Source organism: Moschus berezovskii, chromosome 23, assembly GCF_049115385.1.
Source record: "Moschus berezovskii isolate FMDL1 chromosome 23, NW_MosBer_1.0, whole genome shotgun sequence".
Taxonomy (NCBI): domain Eukaryota; kingdom Metazoa; phylum Chordata; class Mammalia; order Artiodactyla; family Moschidae; genus Moschus; species Moschus berezovskii.
The window spans coordinates 55172255-55191053 of record NC_142482.1 but is presented as its reverse complement, the minus strand read 5'-3'; positions in this window follow the sequence as shown (position 1 = coordinate 55191053).

Sequence of the window (18799 nt, the reverse complement as noted above, 5' to 3'; positions counted from 1 at the left end):
GGGCTACAGTCCATGAGGTCACTAAGAGCAGGACACGACTGAGCACACACGCGTGCACCAATGTCTTTGGGGGGATTGCTTATCGAGCTCACTTCATGTAGCACACTGTTTCTCGGTGTGCAGCTCTCAAGAGGATAGTGAAGTTTTGCCCATACTGACAAGGGCCTTGGCCTGAAGTTAGCCCCCGCTCAATCCTGAACGGCTCTTCCATTCCCTGGAGTCGTGAATTTCCTCATCTGTGAGCTGAAGAAGACGAGGAACTCCTCCAACAGCCGTGAGAGTGAGCCTGAGATCCTGCAACAGCCGTGAGAGAGAGCCTGAGATCACACGAAGTGGAGCTGATGGGCTGCAGTGAGGAGCCAAGCTCGGAGGACCTGGATCTGAGATATTTAAGAGGGAGTTGCTGTGGGAAGAAGCCACTGAGCAAAAGTATAACACAGGAAGCAGTGGAGATAAGATTTTCTTTTTCTTTCTTTCTTAAAAAAAATTATTATTCAGACTCTTAAATCCTCTTCCTCCATGCTTCCTGCCTCAGCAACCAGCAAGAAAATTAAAAAAAAAAAAAAGCATGAAGCAGTGCTCTTAGGGCATGAGAGTCAGTAGTAAAATAAACTGGAATGTTCTTAGGAAGTCAGTATTTTTGGAATATGTAGAGGAAAGAGTGAATGTGACTTAAGGACTGTGCCAGCTCGAGGGCTGAAAACTCATGGCGTGGTCGGTCACGACTCTTGCTGTTTTTCAGTAAAAGCATGAGTTCTAGAAGCCCACTTAAGATTTCTGTCTTCATGATCAGGAGCAGGCAGAGCTTCGATCTCAGGGCTCCAAAGACCAGAGGGTCCTGGTGGGGAGAAGTGGTCTTTGGTGAAGTGCGAGGCACTTGCTATCACACTTCATTCTCACTCCAGGGATGGGCTTCTCGTCTGCCGGAAACCACTGCCCTTTCTCCTGCCTGTGCTTCCCTGAGATGCTCAAGCTATTAGATTAACTAACTAGAGTTTTCACAACCACCAGTATCATACTAAGCAGGAGTTCTCTCAGGAAAGGAAGAGCAATCTTTGGTTTTACCGGATGAAAAAGCCGAGGCTTACAGAGGGAAGTGACTTACCCAAGGTCACACAGCAGGCACCTCTGGAGCCTGAGACCTTGAGCAGGGCTGTTTCACTCAGAGATGATTGGAGGTCCATGGAGACAGAGGCTCAAGCAAACCTTATGAGAGGGATCTAGACGGTGAAGCAAAGTCACTCTTCGTAGAAGCTGTGCCTTCCAGCCTCCCTGGCAAGGGCTGCCAGACCCACTCTTCTTAGTGCTCTCTCGGGAGCATCACTCACGAACATTTCCGTTGGATATTTGTTCACTGCTTCATCTTCATGACACCCATGCACAGAAGGCAGAAAATCACTATAATTTACTGTGTCTGCCTTCAAATCCGGTGCCCCGAGGGCTTCACTGACAACTTCTAGAAGAAGATCCAACACTCGGGAAGAGAGTGCAATGGTGAATGTGGTGGCAGAGGCGGTGGTGTTTCTTCAAGCCCTGGGGGATGGTCAGAGAAAGATCTAGGGCTGGTGCCATTGGATAATGAGAAGAGAAGGGCCTCAGCCGCGGGGGTCCCTGACTGAGGCAAGTGATGCGTTCCCAGCCTGACAGGCGGCGTGCTCTGGGAGGCAGCCCATCGGGACTCTGATATGCCAAGTCTTCTTCTTCCTGCAGCTCATTTTCCTCTTTTATATTCTGAGTCATTCCAAGCCTCCACCCGAAACTGCTGTGGAAGTGTCCAGGGATGAAATGAACAATCATTGGCATGGCAAGGGCACTGACCGATTGGAACGGACCAGGACAGAGTCATGGGGTGGTTCTGTGGCTCCACCAGGTTCCTGATGGTCTCCAGTTAGGCCAGATGTTAAGCCTCCAAGTGTGGAGAAGTCCAGAAGTCTGGGGAAGCCAAAGGGAGCCAGGATGGAATTTCTAGACTTCTTGCTCTATGGCTATTTACCAGGTTTTATGAAGCTAACTATCTCAGCCACAGCCAAGAAACTTCCTAAATGGAAGCAACCTAAATGTCCATCAACAGATGAATGGATAAAGATGTTGTGGTATGTATATACAATGGAATATTACTCAGCCATTAAAAAGAATGAAATAATGGGGTATATAGCAATATGGATGGACCCGGAGATTGTCATGTTAAGTGAAGCAAATCAGACAAAGATAAACATTGTATGCTATCACTTAGATGCAGAATCTGAAACATTGATACAAATGAACTTGTTTACCAAACAGAAACAGATCCACAGACTTAGAGAATGAACTAAGGTGGAAAGGTGTTGGGGGGGTGGAGAAGGATAGACTGGGAATCTGGGATGAACATGGACACACAGCTATATTTAAAATAGATAACCAGGGAAGTCCCCAAGTGGTGAAGTGATTAGGATTCCCTGCTTCCAGTACAAGGGGCACAGGTTTGATCCCTGGTCAGGAACTTGCTCCATCATCATCCCTCTGGGTCAGCCTTTCACTCCCCATGCCCGCCTCACTCATACACTGATCTTCTTTGGTATAAATGGAAATAATTGAAGGTATTCTTGGTCTCCTTGGAGGTTTTTAGCAGGACAGTTTGATGGTGGTCAAAACTGAGGTTTGCCTCAGACCAGAACTTGCTAGGGTCCTTGATCTACCAGAACTTCTAGCGTCTTGTACTGGAAGCATGGAGTTCTAATCACTTCACCACTAGGGAAGTCCCCTGGTTATCTATTTCAAATATAGCCGTGTGGACACGTTCATCCCAGATTCCCAGTCTATTTCCCCCTCCCACCTTTCTTGCTTTCAATCTCTAAGTCTGTGGATCTGTTTCTGTTTGGTAAACAAGCTCATCTGTATCATTATTTCAGATTCCACACCTAAGTGACAGTATACGATATTTGTCTTTGTCTGACTTGGCACAGGATTGTCAAGAAGGAGCTGCTTATAAGATTGGGTCTTGGCCTCTTGGATTAAATTTGGGCCCAGAAAGGTAGCCAGATAATTTCTCATTAAATCTGAGACACTTCAAACGGTGCTTGGTGATGCTGTTAGTAATGATCACAGCCCGTCATGGGCAAACTGGTCACCCTAAAACAGGAGAAGCCTTGAAGGAGGTTAGAATTTCAGTTCCACCTTGATCTCTTAGAGACGACCTGGACCTTGGCCCTATTTAAGTAGACTTGATGTCTGTATCTCTTTATCTTCAGACCAGGCAGAGAACTTTCACCTTCTCTGGTGCCTCCAACCTTGAGCATAGGTTTTTGGTCATAATATATCAATGAATTAATAAATGTACAGATGGGTGACAGGGTTCAGTAAGAGCAAGGCAAAGGTGATAATGAAACTTCAGAAGATTTATAAGACCCACTTATAGGGATCTCTGGAGAGTTTGTGTGGCTAAAATATTCTTTTATTCAGGCTCCACTTTAGTGACAATTGTCCCAGTTTGGGTGAGTCTTTCTATTTCTTTGTACTCCAGTTCACCCCGATATTACCACTATAATAACAATCTCCCCCCTATGCTTCAAGTCACAATTGCCATGGATACACAGCTAGAAAGAACTTAAAAAGTAATTTATGTTATCTCCCCATCTCAAAAAATCTCCCATTGCCACTCTCTCTCTGCTTCATAGAGTACAAAACGTTATCTACTGACAGTGTGTAAGAAGGGCCAGATAGAAAGACAGGTTAGAAAGCAGTGTTATAATTCCTGAGTTCTTCATTCTTTATCATAAATATTTTCAAACATAGCCCACATGTGAGAGAAGAGTATAATAAAGCCATCATACGCATCATGCAGTTTAACAGTTGTCAAACATTTTTTTCTTTTTTTAAAGAGCCACTTATTTATTTTTGGCCGTGCTGGGTCTTTGCTGCTGTGCTCAGGCTTTCTCTAGTTGCAGTGAGCAGGGGCTAATCTTCCTGCAGCATGTGGGCGTCTCTTTGTGGTGGGTTCTCTGGCTGCAGGGCACCGGCTCTAGGGCTTCAGTAGTTGAAGCACTGAGGTTCAGTAGCTGTGGCTTTGTCTCTCCACAGCATGTGGTATCTTCCTGGATCAGGGATCAAACCCATGTCCCCTCCATTAGCAGGCAAATTCTTAACCACTGGGCCACCAGGGAAGTCCCAGTTGTCAAAATTTGACTGATACAGTTTCACCTCTACTAACGCTCTGCCCTGCCTTCCTGGATGACTTTGAAGCAAACCCAAGTATCATTGCCATCTCATCTGTAAATATTTCAACAAGGATATAGTGAGTTGAGGGTATAGATAGGCTTTGTTCAACCAAGTCAAATGTGAAACAGCCAATTGGGTATGTAGGTCTGGAACTGAGAGGGAATGGACATTACATGTTCCCAGACCTCAGGGGACCCATCAAGACAAAGGTAGCAAATGTGTGTAATGGCTAATGTTTATGCTGCTGCGTCACTTCAGTCGTGTCCGACTCTGTGTGACCCCATAGATGGAAGCCCACTAGGCTCCCCCATCCCTGGGATTCTCCAGGCAAGAACACTGGAGTGGGTTGCCATTTCCTTCTCCAATGTGTGAAAGTGAAAAGTGAAAGTGAAGTCGCTCAGTCGTGTCTGACCCTTAGCGACCCCACGGACTGCAGCCTACCAGGCTCCTCCATCCATGGGATTTTCTAGGCAATAGTACTGGAGTGGCTTGCCATGGCTTGCTAATGTTTATACAGCATGCCAAATTCTCTTCTGAGAGGTGTGCAGGCATCAACTCATTTCCTTCTTACTATCAGAGAATGAGGCAGGCACTTTCATTTGCTCTACTTTATGGATGAGGAAACTCAGGGACAGATTAAGTAGCAAGCTGTCCAAGGTCAGACAGCTAATTGAGAGGCAGCGCTTGGTATGAGCCACATAAACCAGTTCACTATGCTTTGTGACTAAGAAGAATTCGGCAATAAAGGCTGTGCTGTGGGTGAACAAGTCCTAGGTTGATGGAAAATTGACAGTGATGTACTCCTCCTGGGGGGGAAGACAGAAAGCGTGTAGGTTTCTGGGAAAAGACTAGGAGGCTGGGCCTTGAGCCCTTGCCCAAGAAAGCACTCCAGAGTTTTATAACCCAATCAAAAGTATGGAAGAGTCTCAATAAAATACTTCATCTATGGAGGACTTGATAAGAAGAAGGTACCCTAATGTGCTCGTGTGGTTGATTCATCAGAAAGGTAAGTAAGCAGGTATTTATCGAGAGGTAACATATCCTACTAAAATTCAGAAAGGATACTGAATTCAATGATACTAAAAATCTTCCAGCATCACGACCACATTAAGAAAATAAAAATTCTATCTTCCTAAGTGATGTTGCTTCTTCTGCTAAATTATCCTGCCAAAATCCAGAAAGGATAAGTAATTCAGTGATATTGAAAACCTTTAAAGAATATAACAACAATACATGGGACTGCAATATCTTAATTTCAAGTGGCATCAACTGGATTTGAAATCTGGGGACATGCTTTTAACAATAAAAATAGATTCACTTGAATACATTTCAACTAAATTTGGAAAATGTAACTAGATTTGTGGTTAATAAGATGAAATGACTCCACTAGAAGTCTCTGCTGCTGCTGCTGCTGCTAAGTCACTTCAGTCGTGTCCGACTCTTTGCGACCCCACAGACGGCAGCCCACCAGGCTCCCCTGTCCCTGGGATTCTCCAGGCAATAACACTGGAGTGGGTTGCCATTTCCTTCTCCAAAGAAGTCTCTATACTTAACCAAAAGTGGAATTTATTGTATAGCGCAAGTGTTCTGCTAATTTCCTATTGTCTGTCACATGGTCAAAAATGTCCTTTCACGGAGTTGAGAATTCCCACTTGATCTATGGGTAGGGATTGCTTAACTCCCTGTCAACTTAAATGTCTTCTGGAAGAATTTGTTACAATACCATTAGCAATCACCTTGTCGAGGATGTTGGTTACCGGTTTGTTTCCCCCCATAATCGGTTCAAACCAGTCAATCATAAAGGAAATCAACCCTGAACATTCATTGGAAAAACTGTTGCTAAACCTGAAGCTCCAATATTCTGGCTACCTGATCCTAAGAGCCAATGCATTGGAAAAGATCCTGATGCTGGGAAAGATTGAAGGCAAAAGGAGAAGGGAACGGCGGAGGATGAGATGATTAGATACCATCACTGACTCAATGGATATGAATTTGAGCAAAACTCTGAGAGATACTGGAGGACAGAAGAGCCTTGTGTGCTGCAGTCCATGGGGTCACAAAGAGTCGGACACAAATTAGTGACTAAAGAACAGCAACAATAATCGGCTCATTTTGCTCTGATCAAATGGCCATTGATGGGGCCCCTCAGTTTGGTGAAAGATACGGTGCACAAGACAATTAAGGAGATAATTCTACGCAGGCTACTACAACAAGGACAGTGTTCTTTAAGAGAGAATGTTTCAAGAAAAGGAAGGAAGCTTGGGATTTTATCGAAGCAGGTAAGCAAGGAAGCTGTCCTTGAGTCTTATGGGAGTCATGAGATAGAAATGGTCTTCTCTGAACTGTAGAGAAGGGGTGTAGGGGAATATGAGAGATGCAGTGCCGTTTGAGGTTAGCTATGTCTCAGAACCCTGGAGGGGGACTTCTTATGCTTTGGGAACACAGGGCTCAGATCAAGTTCAACATTGTTCCCCTTTTTGTTCAGGAAGAACAAGCGTCTTCACTGAGCAACCAGATAATAATCCCAAACCTTCTGAGTGAAGTGAAGCAAGATCTCAGAGTTTCTCAAGGTGACTTCATGCTGCTACTGTAAAAGCAGCTGAACTGTACAAAAGTGATGACAAAGGTCTGTGGCTTTAGAGTCCTGAAGATCAGACTCCTTAAAAAAAAATGGATGCCAGACACACAAAAAAGGGAAATGTTAATGTAACAAATTGTATTAATCAGCCCAGTGGATTCCAGAAGGTCAGTGGAGGAATATCTTCCAGGTATGCAGTACTGTTAAGTGAATTTCTTGGAACTCTTGAACTGGGATGTTGATGGTTTTGGTCCTGGCATGTATAGGGCATGCCTGGACCCTTGAATTCCACTAAGTTTGCTGGGTGGTCCAGACAGTGCCTTTTCCAGGGGGAAGTCAGACCTGTGAATGGTCTTATATGACGGTCAATCCTTCAAAGTTCACATCAGGCCATTGGGCTTTTAGTTCATAGTGTTTCTGCAAGTCCTAGGGAAACGTGCCATAGGGACTTCGGGTAATGTGCCCTTAGTTCTCAGTGACTCTGCATTAGGCATCAGAGAGAAAAACTGAAAATATTAGTTTAAAAGATTATAGTCAGACCTTGAAGGAAATTTGAAGGATCAAAAATCTGATAAGGGTTGACTATTGGGGCCAGTAACAGGAGTCAGTCCAATTTACAGTCAGGAAACCAAACTGATTTTTCCAGAGTTGGGGAGAAAGTCAACTAACTATCCACCAGGCAAGGTAGAGTTTGCATCCACATCAGTTATCCAAATTTGAAAAGCGATCTAAAATATCTACAAAGCAATGAACAGAGCTAGAATCTGATATCCTGGAAGGTTATGCTATATAACAGACAGTTTTCCATTAAAAAAGAAAATTTCCCTACAGTCACCATACTTTTGATGAAAGAGAAATCCAAAGAAAGATTATTCTTGATGGCCAAATCAGGCTAGTCTCATTAAATTTGGCATACATATTTAGATAGGCATAGCAAGAGTGGTGATGTATCATGCAGGCCATTTTAAGTTGCTTTCTGGACTGTTTTGTAGGAATTTCAGATGGGACTTTTAAGAAAAGTCTTTTGAAGTTAGAGGGTCAAGTCAAGAACTTGCTACCAGGCTTTACCTGGAGTAGCTATAAATTTGGACAAATTCCTCTCTTCCTCAGGTCTCCCCAGTATCCTGAGATTCCTGGGTCTGCCATGAAGAGACCTTCTTACTCACCTATGAGGCTGGAAATCTGTAAGCCAGTATCAGACCTATTTGCCCATGAGGGCCTTGTGAATAATGTTTCATAAAGCCACCCTTCATTCCTTGAAAGTATCTGGTCATATCTGATTTAATGAGTCAAATAGGACACTCCAGGTAAGACCTTGGTTGCATACTTTAAGGTTTAAATTATGTCACAGTAACAAGGAGACATTCATCTTAAACCTATGCACATAAATTGTCATAGGAATAAAAATACTTAGCAAGATTTTTCTGAATTCTCGAAGAATCCAGCAGGGAAAACACATCATGGACAAATGTTTCATTTCAGTTTGCGAAAGTCTACTCAATTACCATGAGTTATAGAAAGCTTAAGAGGAAAAAGAAAGGCTTTCCATACATATATATATAAAATAGAGTTATTAGAATGACCATATTCCAAACAAAAAACACAGCCTTTCCTCATCAGTTCATTCAGCATTATGTAATTCAATCTTATTCTGCTCAGTCTGGAGTTAGCAGTGTCATAATCCAACTGTTTCTCAACTAGAGTCTAGCAATCCTGATTCATTCCACTGGTATGATCTCCAAGTTGTTAAGCAACACCATTGGAGCTCTGGACCCAAAAGCACTTGACTTAGTCCTTTTCATGGGTTGCTGTTGTTCAGTCGTAAATCGTGTCCAGCTCTTTGCGACCCCGCTGACCGCAGCACACCAGGCTCCCCTGTCCTCCACGATCTTCCAGAGTTTGCTCAGACTCGTGGTCTTTGAGTCTGTGATGCTATCTACCCACTTCATTCTCTGCTGCTCACTTCTCCTCTTGCCTTCCATCTTGCCCAGCATCAGGAGCTTTCCCAATGCATTGGCTCTTCGCATCATGTAGCGAAAGTATTGGAGCTTCAGCATCAGTCCTTCCAATGAATATTCAGGACTGATTTCCTTTAGGATTGACTGGTTGGGTCTCCTTGCCATCCAAGGGACTCTCAAGAGTCTTCTCCAGCATCACAATTCGAAAGCATCAGTTCTTCAGTGCTCAGCCTTCTCTATGGTCGTCTAACTCTCACTTCCATATAGGACTATTGGAAAAACCATATCTTTGACTTTATGAACCTTTGCTGGCAAAGTGGAATCACTATGGGATTACAGAGTTTAAAAACAAACCAAAAAATTACCTACATATGGTAACAGATAAAATCTCTGTGGTTAACTTATTACTGATTAATTGAATTTAAAAAAAATTTTATATTGGAGTACAATTGATTAACAATGTTGTGTTAGTTTCGGGTATTCAGCAAAGTGATTCAATTATACATGTATATGTATCTGTTCTTTTTCAAATTCTTTCATGGAGATCATTACAGAGCAGAGTTCCCTGTGCTATATGTAGGTTGCTGCTGGTTATCTATTTTAAATACAGCAGTCTTGCACATGTCAGTTCCAATGTCCCAATCTGTCACCCCAATCCTTCCCCGTGGTAACCATGAGTTCCCTAAGTCTGTTAGTCTGTTTCTGCTTTGTAAATAATTCCATATTTTAGATTCCGCATTTAAGTGATATCATATGATATTTGTCTTTCTCTGTCTGACTTACTTCACTTAGTATAAAAATCTCCAGGCCCATCCATGTTGTTGCATTTCATTATTTTTTATGACTGAGTAATATTTTATTAATATACCACATTATTACTTTTTTTTAATAGTGAAACGTCTAATGATGATTCATCATAAAAATAATGCAACTGACAAAGAAATTTTGGTTGTTTAGTGGTTTGCAAAACAGAGTAATAACATCAACCTACCCCTGTACTTTTTGTGCATGGATATGTTACTAGGGCCAGGACAAGGCACTCCCATCTCTTGAGTCCAGCCCCTTGAAAGCACCCAGAGTCATCAGTAACAGGCCGCAGCCATTCTGAACCCAAACAAAGCACGATGAGACGATCTTTCTAGGGAACAAAGTTTTGTAATTATTTGCTAACCTTTACTTTAGAGTGTGAATAAACATTACTCTCTAGCTGTGAACAACCAAAGAAGCCATGAAATGGAAGATAATTCCCAATAGGTTCAAATGATAAACTTTGTAACGTGTGAACATAAAGAGCTTTACAACCTCATGAAGAAGAAAGTGGAGTCAGTGCTGATGTGAAGATAGCTGCTCGCTTTGAGAGGTGGTCGTGACTAGGGGCTTCCCAGGTTGGCGCTAGTGGTAAAGAACCCAATGCCAATGCAGAAGACATAAGAGATGTGTGCTTGATCCCTGGGTTGGGAAGATCCGCTGGAGGAGGGCATGACAACCCACTCTAGTATACATGCCTGGAGAATCCCAAGGACAGAGGAGCCTGACGGGCTATGGTCTACAGGGTCACAAAGAGTTAGACACAACTGAAGCAGCTTAGCATGCGTGCTAAGACTATGTGCTAAGACTGGTAGAGAGTCTGAGGGGCTTGTGATATTCTATTTCTTGTTTTAGGTGCTGAAAACATGTTTGTGTTGACTTTGGGGGAATTCGAGCTGTCCATTATGACATATGCTGTTTTCTGTGTCTTATACTTCAAGAAAGCTTCTCTCTCCCCAAAAGAAGTTTTTGTTTTTTCCCTTACTTCAGTAAATGAGTGCCAAACAAATATATGCAGAATGATAGTATGAGGCGGTGCCGGAATTATAGCATGCTGCAGGGGCATAGGTGCTTTGGTTCTGTCTGGCCACCAGATGTGCATTTCACTTGAGGCAACTCATTTCGTTGATCCGTGACCTCACTCTCCTTTCTGGAGTAAAGGCCTGCTTAGCCATTGTCCCCCCTGAATAAGGTCCTCATCTTGGCTGCCTACAAAAGGCGCCATGTGCACCACTGCTGTGTCTCAGATTAGTTTCCTTGTACGTGTTGCCTGGGTTTGTCTGGTCTTGACACCATCCTGAAGATGGTAAAATGAGCCAGGTGATTTCATCTCTCATGGCACACCTGGAGGACATTGCTTGGGAACGAGCCAGTTTACTGCTCACAGCCCGGGACATTTTTTTCCCACGAGCTAGCTCACGTCCCCCTCTCTCACAAAGAACTTCCTGCCTGGGAAAGGATATATCGGAGAATACGGAGCATTGTAACTAATGGGAAATATGCTTGACATGGGAGATGCAGTCCCCACTCCTTCCTTCCCCACCCACTCCACACTGATGCATCAACTCTGATTTCTTACTAATGCTTGGTTTTCACTCTAAGCTCTCTTTGTTGCTCACGCCCATCAACACGCACATCCAGGATAAGAAAGAGCACCAGGGAAGACTGGCCTGTGTGATTCTTTGGTATCTATCACTGGCTGCCCTGAGCAGTTTGGAGAATGTGACTCCAAGAATTCACTGACAGAAGTAGTCTCCCTAAAAGCGTCTTTCTCTCCACCTGTGACCTGAAACCAGGGTTGAGGATGATCATACCTTGGCAGTATGTGTTTGGTCTCAACTTCAAGATCAAACCAAGCATTTGGTTTCTTTTGGTCAATTCCACTGGTCCTTCCATTTAGTCAATTCCATGACTATCTGACCCAGGGCCAGAGAAACTTTGTATCTCTACTAGGTTAGACGCAATTGCACACACACACACACACACACACACACCCCTTCTTTCTTCACCCTATGTCCAGTGGAACTTCGAGGTAAATTGATTTGTCTTATCATATTCTGATTTCTCTTGTCATAAATTATTAATGTTGCTAATGTCTCGTCGCTAAGTCATATCCATCTCTTTCATGACCCCTTGGAGTATAGCCCTCCAGGATCCTCAATAGCTCCAGTGATATAAAACAGAGTCATACAATTTGTATTTTTTTCAGTTCAGTTCAGTTCAGTTCAGTCGCTCAGTCATGTCCCACTCTCTGCGACCCCATGAATCACAGCACGCCAGGCCTCCCTGTCCATCACCAACTCCCGGAGTTCACTCAAACTCATGTCCACAGAGTCGGTGATGCCATCCAGCCATCTCATTCTCTGTCGTCCCCTTCTCCTCCCGCCCCCAACCTTTCCCAGCATCAGAGTCTTTTCCAGTGAGTCACCTCGTCGCATCAGGTGGCCAAAGTATTGCAGTTTCAGCTTTAGCATCAGTCCTTCCAATGAACACCCAGGATTGATCTCCTTTAGAATGGACTGGTTGGATCTCCTTGCGGTCCAAGGGACTCGCAAGAGTCTTCTCCAACACCACAGTTCAAAAGCATCAATTCTTCGGCAATCAATTTTCTTCACAGTCCAACTCTCACATCCATACATGACCACGGGAAAAACCATAGCCTTGACTAGACGGACCTTTGTTGGCAAAGTGATGTCTCTGCTTTTTAATATACTATCAAGGTTGGTCATAATTTTCCTTCCAAGGAGTAAGCGTCTTTTTAATTTCCTGGCTGCAATCAGCATCTGCAGTGATTTTGGAGCCCAAAAAAATAAAGTCTGACACTGTTTCCACTGTTTCCCCATCTATTTCCCATGGAGTGATGGGACCAGATGCCATGATCTTTGTTTACTGAATTTGGGTCTGGCTAATTTTGCTCAGCGTAATTTTTGTTTTTTTGAATTGTCCATGTTAGAAGTGTTATGAGTAGGTGTGTTTTTACCTTACTCCCAATCTTAGAGGAAAAGCATTCAGAGTTTCTAGTTTGAACAATAGTTTGTAATTAGATTGAGAAAGTTTTCTTCGATTTCTAGTTTCTGGTAGTTTTTATCATGAGTGGGGGATTTATTTTGCCAAGTGCATTTTCTGCATCTATTGAGATAATCTTTTTCTTTATTCTGATTTGGCAAATTACATTGATTTTTAACTTTGCCACGTCAAACCATCTATCTTGCATTTCTGGGTAAGACCTACTTGCTGTGACTTTTATTTGTTAACTATGACTGCTTGCATGTTGTTAGATATTATATACTAATATTTTATTAAGGATTGAATGTATTATTTATGTGTATAATACATATAGATTAAAAGTTCCTTTTGAAAATACCAATATTTCTTGAGGTCTAGTTATATTGACTTTCTTTTCTTTTGACAATAATTTCTTTTTTCTTTGTTTGTTTTCTTGCTTTTTCATGTTTTTCAACCTTAGGTTTAATGCCAGATGTTGTACTTTTTAAAAGAGCAAGCTGTTGTTCAGTTGCTAGGTCATGTCTGACTCATTGCAATCCCATAGACTGCATCATGCCAGGCTTCCCTGTCCTTCACTGTCTCCCAGACTCTGCTCAAACTCATGTCCATTGAGTCGGTAATGCCATCCAACCGTCCCCTTCTCCTCCTGCCCTTAATCTTTCCCAGTTTCAGGGTTTTTTCCAGTGAGTCAGCTCTTCACATCAGGTGGCCAAAAAAAAGAGGTCAAGACAAACGTATTTGCACTCAGGAAAGGGCGTGTCTCATCTTCTGTCAAACTTCTAGTAGAGCGGTTTGGTCAGTAACGATTGCAGTTGGGGTGGACTAAGCTGTGTGTCACTGCGGTCATGTCCATAAACCACACCCTTCCCAGCAAGGCCCTTCGGCAGCCTCCCATTTCGTATGAACCCGGGGGTCCCAGAAAGTGTCCCTCAGGCCCCTGTTCGGCCCTCACACTTCAGGAGCCCCTGGTCCCCCCACAGCAGGAGGGTGTCTCTCTCGGCATTTCTCCCTTACTCCGGTGATAGGTGGCACTTGGTGTCAAGCCAGGTGAGTGGGCTTCTCTGAGCTCTTCTGGCCCACCTGCAGACTCTCACGGGTCTCCTGCACCTGTGCGTTCTCAGCTTCCCTGCCCCGACCCCGCGGGTAGACAACGGCGCCTCTTCCTTAGCGTCTGGTCTGGAGTCCAGGCTTGGTTCCAGGCTCTTCCCCCAGCCTTCCACAGGCCCTGTGTAGCTGAGCCTCAGGGAGGATCCTCTCCATGCTCTGACCCTTCTGGTGGCGGGCTGTTCCTGCCTGATTCTCTCTGTAGGTTCTGGAATCTAGATGGATTCGACCCATTTCTTCACTCTCCAGCTTTGCCTTCACACAGGCACATGACCTTCTCTCGCCTTCCTCAGGATTCCAACCCTCTCCCAGCGGGGTCTTGGCGCAAGGCCTGAAGGATGGCGCAGCATCTTGATTCTTCCACTCTCCCTTCAGGCTTAAGCAGTGGGCATGCCTCGTGAGCTTCCGTTCACCGTTGGCTTGAATCTTTGAAGGCATCCTCGGGACGTCTTATTCACCTGGGCTTGGAGACTCAGCTTTCTGACTCCTGAGATCACGCCCTCTGCCTTTGCGTGTGGAGGCTGGGTTTCCCTCTCAGGTTTCCCCCTCTGGTCCTCTCCTCTAGTCTTTAAGTGGCTTTTCTCCGCCTTGTGTCCTGTACCCAAACGGGTGGTGACTGTGGGTCAGGGTACCAGAAAAGGCTTTATCTCAGTTCTTATGCCCTGACTCCAGCCTTCAGCAGGCCACTGGGCTGTTCTTAGCAATGTCCTGAGGTGTCTCAGGGGTCTATCCTATACGGCTCCCACCCTGCTTCCAGCTTCCAACCCAGAGTGCCTAATTACTAGGCTTGTACCAGCTCTCCTGCCCTGCCTCCAGCCCTTAGCAGCCTCTGCCTTGAACTAGTCAAGCCCCCTTGTATCTCATATGAGCCCCTCAGGACACTGCCCTGCCCCCAGACTTCTGTGCACCACCTCACATTCCTGGGGAAGGCCTGGAGTCACTCGGCGTCTGACTAGGGCTCCTTGAGACTCTAGTCCACCGTCCCAGCTAACTGCTGGGATCAGAAGTCCTTCAAAAGCTCAGCCGACTTCTCTGCACTCCCTCCGCAGAAGACTCCTCTTTAGGCCAGGGTTTCAGTCAAGGTCATGGGCTTCCCCGTCCTGAAATTCATCTTGTTTAGGTTTTCTTGCTCCATGGTTCTTTCACAGGTTTCTTACGACTGCAATTACGTTAGATTCTCTGGATGTGCTTTGCTGTAAAGGTAGAAGCAATAATCTTCTATGTTTTCTATTCCAGCAGGAAGCAAACGTCTAAAAGTGATATTTTAAAAAGTATTTGGCAACTGAAATTCTATACCAACCATTAAAAAAATAAAGCAACTCCCTATTTCCTAATTCCTCTGAAGCGTTTCCCTACTCTGCCATCCAAACCACCTGCTGTTGCCCACCTCTTTGAAATCAGTATTTCTCAAGTTGGGGGTGGCTTTCAAACAAATCAAAAATAAATGGGAAAGAAAGGAAAAATAGGTGTATTATCTCCCTAATCCCGGGAAAACAGTAAGTGGGCTTACACACAACACATCCGGGGTCGCAGTGACTTGCAGAGTCAGGCTGGTCATGAATGTTGGCGGAATGAACGCGTGAATGACTCAGGGGATAAAATTTAGAAGCCACCCGCCATCTGGTAGGTCCCCTCTGTGAAGCCTTTGCCCAAGCATTCCAGTGCTTGTTAAAGGACGAGGGCACTTGGAATACATGTCCCAAGAGTTAATACTGTTATGTCCTGAATTTTGAAGTTAACTAGGTCAAGTATCTCCTTACTTTGTTAGGGTGTTCTTGCAAAACCATTTCCACATTCAGGACTGGCCACTGTGTTGGGCCCTGAGATAATATATTGGCAACTACACAGACATTAGGACATCCTGGGTGGCTCAGTGGTAAAGAATCTGCCTGCTAATGCTGGAGACTCAGGTTTGATCCCTGGGTTGGGAAAATCCCCTGGAGGAGGGCATGGCAACCTACTCCTGTATTCTTACCTGGAGAATCTCCATGGACAGAGGAGTCAGGGGGGATAGAGTCCCATGGGGTCGTAAAGAGTCAGACACGACTGAGCGACTGAGCACGCACACACGCAGATTTTTGTCTGTAGGGGATCCTTCTCAGTATCTGCTCAACAGAAAAGGGAGTCAATGAGGCCGTGTTCCTGATCTTGGCTATTCTGAAAGCATCGCCTCAAATACTGTTTAAATCCTGAAAAGATAAACAACTGATTAGGCCATAGTCTAGAGTAATAAATTTAACTCACTTGCTGAAACTCAGCATTTTTAAAACCAATTACCAGAATTATTTTCCAAAATCATTCTGGAGACAAGATGCAAGTCTTACCACCAATATACCCAGACAGAGAAGTATTATGAGTTAGACTTATGTGGGTTGCTGGCTTTTATTTTTGTTATTTTTGCTCTAGTTATCTGATGTAAATATTTGAATGGATGATTTATTACAATGCTTGAGTCCTGAGGCTTTTTCGCTGAGGCTTGAATAGTTAGTGGAGAAATGTTTTCAAATATATTCCAATTCAAACAGTTTAAGTAAATCATGTGTGTATGTGTGGGCATGTATATTTGTGTTGTGCGTGTTGTCATACAACTTTCTCACAGAAAACTCCAGCAGTTTTTTTCTTTAAAAAGCTATCAGACTCATAAATAATGAGAATCTCATAAATGGATGGAATACAATTTCTTCATCTTTTCGTGAAGACTTTTCATTCTCGTCCCCTAATTACCCATTTAAATTTTAAAGTAGATATCCTGGGTGCCTTCTTAAAGTTGCTGTAGTTTTTAGGAGTTCTGGTGGAGGGGTAGGGCTGTGTCATTGCCAGGTGGCCAGCATGGGTGAATACTTGGAACACATACCTGTTCCCCTGAAACCCACCCTGACGTAGGACCCCAGCCAGGTCCCTTTGCTCACGGTCCCACTCAAAGTATTCAGCCCCAGATATGTTGCATGAATGGGGTCCTCTTAAATGACCCTGTAAGTCAAAGAGGGGAAGGACTTCCCAGGGGGCTCAGTGGTAAAAGATGCAGTTGCCAATGCAGGAGACCTGGGTTCCATTCCTGGGTCAGGAAGAACTTGGCAGGCTGCAGTCCATAGGGTCGCTAGAGTTAGACAAAACTGAGCGACTAAACCATCAAACTACCATGTAAGTCAGAGAGGGGAAAGGCCAACTCAAATAAAGAGGTCAGTCTATGGAAGAAGTACAAGAAAGTGAAAGGTATTCAGTGCCTAATGGCTTGTTTCTCCGGGGCTCAGGGGACAAAGTGTGTCCCAGGTGTGATTCACCATAAAATTTGTTAACTCAGCCTAAGGAGGCCAGAGAAAGTGTTTGCTATCCTCGTAGCGCTTTTCATTCAGCCAAACAAGGCTGCGTGATTCTGACTTAGAAAGAGGGAATCAGTAATCCAAAAGCCTGGATCTTTGTTCATTTTCGTGCACCTACCCTGTGATCATGGGGCAATCACGTCCTCTTTATTTCTCACGAGGTCTGGACTCAGGAATGCTGGAGGACAGGGTTCAGATCAGTGTGTCTCCTGTTTCCCTCCATGTGGGTCTCTTTTCATCTTCACGCTGGGAAAGGAGACAGAGGTGCGTGCCCTTCCAGCTCTGACTGTGTGATCGTCATGAAGATAAGGTCAGTAGATACAGGCTGAAGCTGCCAGTGACTAATTGAGACTCCACCTCCTCCTCTGCTCCTTCAGCAAGGATTCGGTTAAGAAACATAAACACAGGGAGCCCCCCACACCCCCTACACACAGGCCTAGCAGGTTATCCCACTCACTGCTCTGGAGGCGGCCTTGCCTTGTGTTCCCAGTTTGCAGTAAGCCCTCGGGGCAAGGCATTAAATTTGGTTTGTCTATCACTTTCCTGGGTGGTCGGAGCCCTGCCAGCTCCCAGTGGGAGATTCAGCTGAGGAGGGACCTTGTCAACATCCCAAGGGTGTTAACAAGAGCTCACTCATTAAGCTTTTGTTTCAGCATCCAAGCATCTAATTAGGCTTTTTCTGGTGGAATTAGAGGTGTTTCTTTTTTTTTTTTTTATTGTAAAAGCAGTTTAAGAGAAAGGAATGGGAATGGGGTGATGATATGACAATCTTTAAACATATAGTAGCTTCTGAGACATGCCAGAAAGTCATAAAGACTCCTGGCAGGAAGAATTCCTAGGCAGTCACTGTTAAGACTAAGAAATATGGTGAGATTGTCTTCCCCAGCTATCTTCAAGAACATGATTAAGCATAATTTTTCTGTAATTAGCAATCACAGATAAAGCCAGCCTGGAGGAAGCACACAGGGGATTATTTATTCATTCACTCCAGAAAAGTTAATTCAGCACCTGCCAAGAGACAGACAGCATGCAAGGTTATTCTGAGGAATAATGTTAGTTGGAGCCAGCCTTTAACCCTCATGTAGCTCATAATCCCGGAGAAGGCAATGTTAAGCCACTCCAGTACTCTTGCCTAGAAAATCCCATGGATGGAGGAGCCTGGTAAGCTGCAGTCCGTGGGGTCGCTAAGGGTCAGACACGACTGAGCGACTTCACTTTCACTTTTCACTTTCACACATTGGAGAAGGAAATGGCAACCCACTCCAGTGTTCTTGCCTGGAGAATCCCAGGGACGGGGTAGCCTGGTGGGGTGCCGTCTGTGGGGTCATACAGAGTCGGACACGACTGCAGTGACTTGGCAGCAGCAGCAGCAGCTCATAATCTACTGACCATAGAATTCAATGATTTACTGAGATTCCAAGGACTGCCCAGGTGGTTCAGTGGTAAAGAATCCACCTGCCGGTGCAGGAGACCCGGGTTCAATCCCGGGGTCAGGAAGATGCTCTGGAGAAGGAAATGGCAACCCACTCCAGTATTCATTGCCTGGGAACTCCCATGGACAGAGGAGCCTGGTGGGCTACATTCCATGGGGTTGGACATATACTGAGCAACTAAACAATTGAGATTCCTAGATGTTTTTATTTAGTATAAAAATATCTAGTAATATCAATGCACTAAAATTTAAAGCCTGCCATTCTATACAGATCAGGCTAGATGCTAGAGATCCTCTGTGCTTCACAGTTTGCTTTTTTAAAGACTGGCCTCATAGATGAGCTTGTGGGTTGGTCACAGCTCAGCTCATTGGTTTCTTATGCCAACCCTGTGGCTGCCTT